General features: G+C 45.3%; 1 long non-coding RNA gene across 1 annotated transcript; it reads left to right on the top strand.

Moving 5' to 3' along the window:
• Positions 1-347: 347 nt before the first annotated feature.
• On the top strand, positions 348-8411 carry LOC105830431. The gene is made up of 2 exons (XR_004962225.1): positions 348-7507; positions 7581-8411. It is a non-coding gene; the product is annotated as an uncharacterized LOC105830431 (long non-coding RNA).
• Positions 8412-9756: the final 1345 nt, after the last annotated feature.

The raw sequence follows: 9756 nt of genomic DNA, 5'->3' as shown, positions 1-9756 counted from the left end.
ACTAAACGGTTACTGAGTTATAACTATTTTAATTTTCACTGATTTTACATGGTATCCTTTTCTATCTTATGGAAAAAGACGATCTTAACGGATGAACAGTTAAAAAAATATAGAAGAAATAGTATCAGTGTTTTGAATTTTTTCGTACATCTAGTTAATCTAGTATATGAATAGATGAAAATATCTGCCAAGTTTCAATTGTCTTCACTACACCGTTTTAAAGAAATAAAATATAACTTGAGATAATTGTGCATTTTCACTGTCAAAAGTTTAAGCTCATAAGTGAAAAAAATCGCAAATACGTGAAAAATACCTTTGTAAGAGTAAAAATAAGACTCCAACTATCGTTCAAGTTTCTTACATCTAGATTTACTATGCGTTAGGCGTAGATATTTAAGTATTTCAAATTTCATGCACTTTTGTCTAGATTGTATGTCCGATACACCCTTAAAAGGTTATTGCAACATTTATTTTACTCAAAAAAAGACGATTTAAATTAAGATAAAGTAGCGTGCAAATATGTAAATATGTGACGGGGAGGCAAGCGTTCTCTTCGAAAGATCAACCGATACATATCGATTACGACATTTTCAAGATTCCTCGGCTGACGTTGCGCTCGGTAAGAGAGATATTATACGTACATAAGAAGATATAAATGCCACCTGTCGCAAAGCGTATTCACCATCAACGCCTCGGGAGAATAAAGAGAAAAGCGCACTCGATTCATCGGAGCCACGGTGGTACGGCCCAAAATAGGTCGACGCTAATACAGCCTCGGCCACCGTGGGCTACCTGGCTGGTTTCTTCTCTCTTTCTTTCTCAACGTCACTTTCCGCAGAACGGGTTCCTGCAGATCGTTATTGAAACGAACGACACGCCGGTCAACGGCAGGGGCGTATCTGGCCGGACGCCTCGGGGTCGAGAGCGTCGTTCGGCGGGCTTTTCTTCACGGAGGAGGCGAGCGCGCGCGCGCAAAGTGGCGTGACGAGTGGCGGGACCAGAATCTCGACGAGCGGCGAGCCTCTCACGTGTGGAGTAACTTAAAGTCGTATCAATCTCATTTATGCCAATTTTCGTGTCTCGTGTGGTAGCCCCTGTTCCGGTGCGAGCGAGGGGTTTCCCCTCTTCCAACTAGCAGTCGCTGGCCGGCGAGAGCCATCGTGCGAGTGTGTCTGCGATGCGACACACGTTTTCGAGACATTTTCATGATAATCGAGAAGGGTGGGGTTTGTCTGGGGTGTCGTTGGTACCGCGACACGTTCCTGCGTATGCAAATCGCCGCGGTGGAATCAGTAGCTACCACCGGGCCAGCAGGAACCGATTTATCGCGTCCTCCCCCGGATCGATTATTCATCGATCGAACTCGTTTGTCGACTCGATTAATCTCCATGAAAAATGTGACGATTTCCCGTGCCTCTCGTCCCGTATCTAGATATATATATATAAGCGAGAACGAGATAATTTACGCACGGCCACGAGACTCGCGCGGATAATTGATCGCTGTTTACCAATGTTCCCCCTCCCGTTTGGAGGCATGCGGCGAAATCGTCGACCCCATGTTTGTACGCATATTGATTTTAACTACTCTTACAAGTTTTTACATCAAATATCATGTTATACGGGCTAATTAAAATAGATTTCCCACACGTGCTTTCATTATTGCCAATTAACGGTGATGCGATTTGGCGCGCGCGCGCACGAATTGATACGCTTCTCAATTATTCTTATTAGTATATGCCTTCGAATTAAATCCGTTAATAGCGTCGAATATACGTGTATCGTAGATTATTTTTAATACCTCTCAGATAATTCGCGTGTGCGAGCAAGAGCTCATGAAAAACCGTACTGTGACACACGAGCCATATCCAAGACGTCTATATGTATTCGTACCCTGAACGAGCGTCAAGAACGAAGGGTACGCCGGGTAGTACCCTCGTCACGATCGTCATCGAGGTGACAGGTAAATACAGAGAACCGGGCTCTACCCTCCCGAGGATATACAATATACGTTCACGAGCCAAGTAGGAGAAAGGAGAAGGGGTGGATCGGACGAGGAGGAGGGAGGGGGGAAAGGGCGGAAGGGGGAGAGCAGGGGAGGGGTATACGTTCGTAAACGAGAATTAAATCCGGGACGACGTTCCCGTTTATTCGAGATACACGCTCCTTGTTGTGACCCATACGAAATCGTGCGTGCGCGGCGACCGAGAGAGCGGGTAATCGTTTAAACACGACGTTACGTATTCTTTAAATTCAGACTCAAGCGAGAATCAATGTTAAGAAACAGTAGCACCTGCGCCGATAAAACCGAAAACGAACGAACTCTATCGCGTAGACCTTGATAACTGCTCGATGATCAAGAAATATAATCCTGGAGATTTTGCGCCGGTAACGAAAAAAAATATCTAGAAAAGAGCTTTTTGTTACAACACGTAGAAGGCACAAGATGTGAATAAGGGCGAGAGAGACATGACGCAATTCCCATCCCAACTTTCATATCTCGCGAGGATTCGGTGCACGATTATCGCCCGTGCCACTCGGCCCGAAAGCAAAGCCCCGAGTGCACGTTCGATTTGTGCCGGCGGTTAACTTACTGCTCCTCCTCCTCCTCCTCCTCCTCCTCGACGAAGAAATAAAAACGTCGCATACGGACGCGCGTACGCACCATTACGCACGCCGGACGCATCTCGCCTACACGCACACACGCGCGTATATCTCACATTCCACGCAGAGAGAAAGAGGCAACGCGTATGCCGCCGATTGGTCGATCGCACGCACGTGTGCGTGCACCGCAGGAGGGAAAGGGGGCAGTTATGCACAGGCCAAAGGCACAGAGGGACGCAGGAAAAAGCGCGTGCACGCACACGCAGCAACAGCAGCAGCAGCAGCAGCAGCAGCAGCGGCGGCGGCATCGCCGGTGATCTCCCTCTCGTTCACTCCCGGACTGCTCGATCTCTCTTTTTCTCACTCCCACTTCCTCTCTTTCTCTTTCTCTTGCCGGCGCGAAGGGTGGAAGCCATCTGCATCGCGATGAATGCCACTAACCACCCTGCGAGTAACTCCCCCCCCCCTCTGTCCCCCACCTCTCTCCTCCTCCTCCTCCTGCAAAATCCCCTTTCTACCTACTCTACGTTTCAACCCCGCTCGCTCTCTCTGTCGCAGGCTGGCCGGACATGGCCGCGGGTTCTCAATGCGCTCACGGTGGAATGCGAAGTTACGCCGCAAGTATAATGCAGCGATGATCCTCGATAGACACTTGCAACTTTGGAACAGGGGACGCAAATCTGCTTATTCGCGAGGTATAAATGTCTTGTCTCTCGGCTATACGAATCGGCAAATTCGATCGGCGAATTCGCTACTCCTTTCTTCTTCTATACATTGCTTTGGTATTTAGACTTGGTAATTCGAAACTTTGCGCGGATACACGAATACTGGGACATTCACCGTAAAACCAAGGATCAATCGGGCTTTTGTTATTCATACTTGCCGCTGATGCGCAACTCGTCGAACGTCCTTTATTAAACTCTTTGCAACTATTGACGCCTTGGCAATGAAACAACCGCCGTTTTCTCCATAGCGATTACCTCTCGCCTCCTGGCACTTGGCGCGATCGAAGGGCACGAAATCGAACGTTGCGAAGGCAAACGACGAAGGCCCCCGGCATACCGCGTGCGCGGCGCGCACTTTTCTCAGCTTCGAATTTATTGTATGCGCTCCATCACACGGCGCGTAGACGCGCGCATCTCTTCCACGACGAAATAATCGATCGTTTAACTCTGACGCCGGCAGTTTATCATTATCCCCGGTGCGAAACCGCGAGGTTTCGTCATCGCTCACGTCTCTCGCGCCTTTATTTTGCTCCTTGTTTCTCGAGGCGTGCGCTTTATTATCGCCGAGGCGATGATTTGCAAAATAAGCCCTCCCCGTTCGTTTGACTTTCGCCAAGCTCGCGGGCGCAGGCGGTGCGACGTTTATCAAGTGTACGAATTAAATTGCCGTTTTATTACCCTTGAGGGGCGAGGTCGAGGGCAAGGGTGAGGACTCTCCCCCCCCCCCCTACCCTCCTTTCATCCCCCGTTTGGTACGCCGGCGAAGATTCGGTATTCAATGTTCGCTGAACTTCGCTGTCGCCGGATTTTAAAGGTTCGAAAGGTGGAAATTTGTTTCGTTGATATCTTTCTTCAAGACGGATTACTCGATTAATATTCACGGGATAATATGAAAACTCTTCCTGTGTCGTATATGAGATCTATTCACTTCGTAAAATTTTATTTTATGATAACGTTTTACGATACCCCGATAGTTTATGCGTTGTAACCTTTTTTTATTCTCGCATTAAGTGTGGGTAATAGGCTAGATGCTGTATCACAATTCAATATCTGTAACATTCGATACTAAGATAAATTTATATAGCTTTCTTTTTTGGGAACTCGTGTTAAGGATCTTTTTCCCGCTTTGGAAGATAGACTAATCATTGATTAAAAATGTAATATTTTAAATTATAATATTTCAGAAAATTATTCAAAAGCGGTATAGAATCTCATCGAAAGGATGCGTTAAATATGAATTTCTAACCGAAATTTCCATCCCCGCTTCTCAAAGATGTTTGCTTGACGGCCAGTTTTTCAAAGCGCGTCCGGGTGAACATCTATCCCGCGCGCAATACTTCCGGATGCGGAACACGATTCCCGCATTATGCCGAGTACGCGGTCACGACTGTTACGAATCGCCGGGCGAGCACCATTCTATAGCCCCCGTCGGATTCTAAACACACCCTTTACATACCGCGAAGTGATAGGTGGGCGGATTTAAGGGATTGGCGACAAGAGGGGAAATTCGGTCTGATCGATTATACGTCACCCGGGACGTTTCTCGACCCGCGGTCGACGGTTAGTTTTACGGTGGAAAATTTACGCGTGGTCGATGACAAAAATTTCCAGAGGGAAATTTCAAGCGCTGGTAAAATCTCATCAAGAAAACGCGCAAAGGGGCTCGAAAGTTGCAAAATTTCTCACAATTCTCGAAGCTGCAACAAATCATCTACATTATATAGTATAAGACTGTAAAAGACAAAAGCTGTCAGAACGCGGAATATGATGTGCACCTAGCCCAACCGGAGACAAGTCTTTGTGCGGAAGCACACGTCATTACTCATTGATACGAGGCCACAGAGGAATCAATCTCGATTTTCCGGCTCATTCATAGTGCATCTATTCGTCCCACTTGGAGGCATTTACATGTCCTAGATTTAAAAAAAGCAGCGTCGCGCCGTGGAAGGAAGATGGCGTCGTACCTCTCCCCTCGGGGTTCGCGGGGAGAAGGTAAATTTTAAAGGTCTCTCTTTCTCTTCCTCCCCTGTGGCCTCTTTTCCTCCCGTCCGTTGACTCTGAACCACGGCAATCACGACGCGTGCAATTTTTATGAAGTCCTCGCCGGGTCTTCGAGTCGTTGAATAATTCAGGGTCAAGGGGGGAAAAACGACGCTTGCGCGTTGAATTTTTGGCCTCCGGTCGACCGGCGAACGCGACATCGCCTTTTGACAATTGCAGGACATATCATTTGTAATCCGATTAAAACGCGCGGAATATATGCACGCTAAAATATATCGCGATTCAGAAATTAATTTTAAATTTTTGTTTATTAATTTGTTCATTATTGATAATAAGTAATAAAGAATGGCTTGCCAGGGCTTTCTAAATGTCCGTGTTCTACATTTTTTAACTTGTGTTTTTAATAATTGTAAGAGAATTCGTTATACGAGAAATCGCTTAGCTTTTTAAGCACGAATCTTCGCGAGTTGTTTTGGGCGGTCAAAATAATTTTCCAGTTAATTAACGTGAGAGAAGAGGTTCACTTAGACATTGCTGTACGACTATTTATTGGCACTCTGATGGAGCCGGCAGAACAGAAATCGTACGCGTAACGAGAGGAACGATCTGTTTTTTCCGCGCTTAATTTCTGGACTACTCTGGCGCACCCTTGGCCATTAATCACGGGTACGGTGCTACGCTCGGGTCCGCTCCGCATGGCACTGTTTGCAAACCAGTCCGCAATAAAGCGATTCGACGTCGATTCGCCACCACGTCGAATTATCCAGATACCATTTGCGAGCAATATACACCGGCCCCCGGCCCCGTGCAACATAATTTATTCGCTGCAACTGACGGCCGCGTTACAACCAACGCTACCGCGTGATTTTTCTGCGTAAACAGGGGTCATAAAAGTTCATTGGAAAAAAATCTTCTCATAAAGAGAACAAAAAATAAGAATAAAAATCCATGCATATTTAGGATGTAAAAATTGTAACAACTCCTAAGAATTCTGAGATTATAAGAAAAAAATCTTAATATTAAAATACGACTATACGCAGTAGCTTTTGAACGAAAAAGGTTTTACTTTAATCCCGAACACGTGGATCTATGACGTGGATCTATGACAATACAAAGTAATATCCATTTATAATCATAAAAACCAGCAAATCTATCTGCTTGGCTATTTTATTTAAAAAAAGTAGGTAGTAAAAGGGATTCGAGAAACCCCAAAGTCAAGGAAGCACCAATATATCACTGAATGACAAACAGGTAAAATCATTCTTGATGGACAACATGTGAGTTTCTTTTGTAGATTTACAAATTTGTTATTTATTATAATAAAAAATGCTGTTTTTAGTTAAAACAATGACTTCTTTAAAAGTTTTAATAAATCGCTGCTTCCCTATTTATTAATTATCAAAAAAATGAAATGCCAAACAACGGACAGAGTTAATTCCGCGTGTTTCAAGTTTATTAAACAAATATTAAATAAATAATGTTTCTCAAAATAACTATGCAATTTTTAATATCACAATGTTGACAAACATTTTATTAATTTTTTCAGATTTTTAAAAACACTTTAAGATAGGAAAAATGCCGTGATAGATATGTATTCAGGAAAAAAATACTGAAAAAAATACTGTATTCAAGATTAAAGTGGCAAAGTTAAAGGTGGCAAAGTAAACTATCCAAATCACCGGTATATTCAAAGTTAATACAAAAAAAAGAATTCATACTTAGGAACAACACGCTATGTCGTAAGTGAGGGCGCACATTTTGAACAATAAAATATTCACACTTTCAACTTTCTTTAAACAAACTATTGTAGTCTTGATATTTTGGTAGAATTTTTATCTCAAGACGATCTCAGTAATCTACTCTTAAGCAATATTATAACAGGATATTCTGTATATGTTTCTTTAAAATAAAAAATACAATGGTTAAGTTTATTTGTATACCAAATGTCAGTAATAAGGATTTGACTCTTATTAGCTTTGGAGCTTCTTCCTGGTATTATCGTATAAAGTACCAATCAGCAATCACGTACGTGCAAAGTAACAGAGAGAAGCGGAGAAGGGACGCTGCACTAAAGGCGATACCTGCGAAGGTCTCTTAAGGATCAAGGACACCGTTATAATCCGCTTCGGTGATCCTGGCTTTGCCAAGCTCACCACTTGGGTACATCTACGTGGAGATTAGTGAGTAATTAGCGGAACAAGGATGAGAAACATCGGTTAACTTCAACTCACTCGCCTCTCTTCCACTTTCCAGAATCTAGGAAGCCGAGATTAGAAAGCGGTAAAGAGACACAACGGGACTGCACGGTTACTCAACGGGAGGTAACGGGTCTTTTCGGGGGAGCGAACGCGATCATTTTTTACGCGGTCTGTGTGCAAAACTCATGCCTGATTCGGGTATACACGGAAACGACGGACTGTCCGGGCTTTACATCGGCGGGCGTGCGGCGCGGCCTGAAGGATCACGATGACGATAGCAGCCTTCAGATAGGGAAAGATAAATGAAAATCGAGTCGGGCAAAAACCGATTGATCCTAGCGAGAACTACCCCACCGATCGCCACCGTCAAATCGTGTTAGGAGAGAAAGAAGGTCGTAGGTGAGGCCTCGGAGCGAAGGTCGCTTCTCGGAGCCGATGGACATCGATCAGAGAGCCGTCGTACGCGTCCGCCCGCTCGTCCGCGTATCCCCTACCCCCCTCCCCCCTCGTTTTGGTCCCGTCCCGTCCCGTTCCGTCCCGTGCGTCGCCTTGATGGATGCGAGATTACAGCGGCAGGGACACTCGTTGACACCCCATGATGTATCACCGCAACCACCGCTTAGTAGCGCAGCTACTTACCGCGCCGAATGGGGTGCAAGCCGCCGGCGTAAGCAAAGAAACGAAGAAAGGGCCAAGTCCGACCGCCCACCCCCTTTGGGCAATGAAGTTTGCATACTCTATCAACGACACTGCGTTTCGCTCCCATCGTTCTACCGCTCTGTATCCGTGGCGTTTCGTAATAGCGTATTTCTCGACGCGCCATTGCGCCCGTCGAATTAAATAAAAAATAAGACGCGTGCAATTTATCACGGTCTACAAAACTTTAGATTTTCGCCATTTTTACCCTACATTTTGTATGTATATAATGTGTGTGTGTGTGTGTGTGTGTTGAACAAATAAAAAACTCGTAAAAACAATAATCGTAAACATTCTCGTAAATGTATAAACTACGAGTGTTTACACAAAAATAGGGCTTTACTAAAGTATCTAAAAATTTAACTAAATACAGATCTGAAAATGATTTTGTTAGACTGTCGAAATAATTAGGACAGATCAAGTTGTTATTAAGATGTCAATTTCTTGAAATATCGTTCATCACATTCAAGTGTCTTTCGTGCGTTCTGCTAAAATAATTTTCACAGATCTGTATTTCAATACATTTTTAGACACTTCGCAAGAATCGTTCCTTCCACGCACGTTTTGTTTAAATAGGAAAGAAACAGGGAAAGAGGTCTGGTCGTTTGTGCTAAACCGTGGAAAATCTGCGGAGAAGAATGTCTCAGGGGAGTCAGCACAGCGGGAGAGCCGAAGGATGTTGGCCAGATAAGTTGGGGCATCTGCTTTCTTTCGTACTTCCGGCCATCTTCTGCCATCCTTTGACGCTTCTTTTTTCGGCGGTGGAAACGACTCTAGTCCATTCTCGTCGAGACGTTGTATCGGGCAACTTGGGAAAAGGAAAAGAGGTAAGAGAAGGAAGGTGAGAGAGAGGGAGAGAGAAAAGAGAAGAGAGAGAGAGAGAGAACAAGTCGGGAGGAAGGGGAGAAGAGGCGCAGAATAGTCTGGTGAAACCAGGAAGAGCGAGAGACATGGAAGAACGTGCTGAATAGAAGATTGGAACTCTTTCTGCGGTGACGGCGCGCTATCCGGCAAAGTGGCTGATAGTGGCGGCTATTTCCGGTGGCTACCGTGACATCGCTATCGCCGGCCCATGTCTAACATCCCTTCCCGGGGGCCATCCGCATTAAACGCCCTTCGTATCTCGTGCTGGGAAGGTTTACGTCTTTCAACTCTTCCGACCGATCGCCTGAGCCGAGCCGAGCAAACCGACCACGTACGATAATAAAAGAAATACAGCAACTATAGCTCGAGAGAGACAAGTGAATTCTTCGTCACGGTGAATCTTATTTTTATGCGAATGTTTAACGTACGCCATAACGAACGACGTTCTAGCTCGATGTCTCGTCGCTGATCGCGTATCCGATACTCCCGGATCCATCGTAACTTCCTGGAGTATCGACCCTTCGATTATGTCGCCTTTATCGTCAGTATCATGGGACAAAGGAGGTCGTTCTCCGACGACGGGGAGAAGTGGGGAGGGGGAGGGGGGAAATTCTGCTATGCCCAGATCAGACGACGCTTCCCGGTGTCAATTTCGAGGACTCCGTGGACCT

Source organism: Monomorium pharaonis, chromosome 2, assembly GCF_013373865.1.
Source record: "Monomorium pharaonis isolate MP-MQ-018 chromosome 2, ASM1337386v2, whole genome shotgun sequence".
Lineage (NCBI taxonomy): Eukaryota > Metazoa > Arthropoda > Insecta > Hymenoptera > Formicidae > Monomorium > Monomorium pharaonis.
Note: the sequence above shows the minus strand (reverse complement) of the source record. Positions and strands in the feature narration are given on the sequence as shown.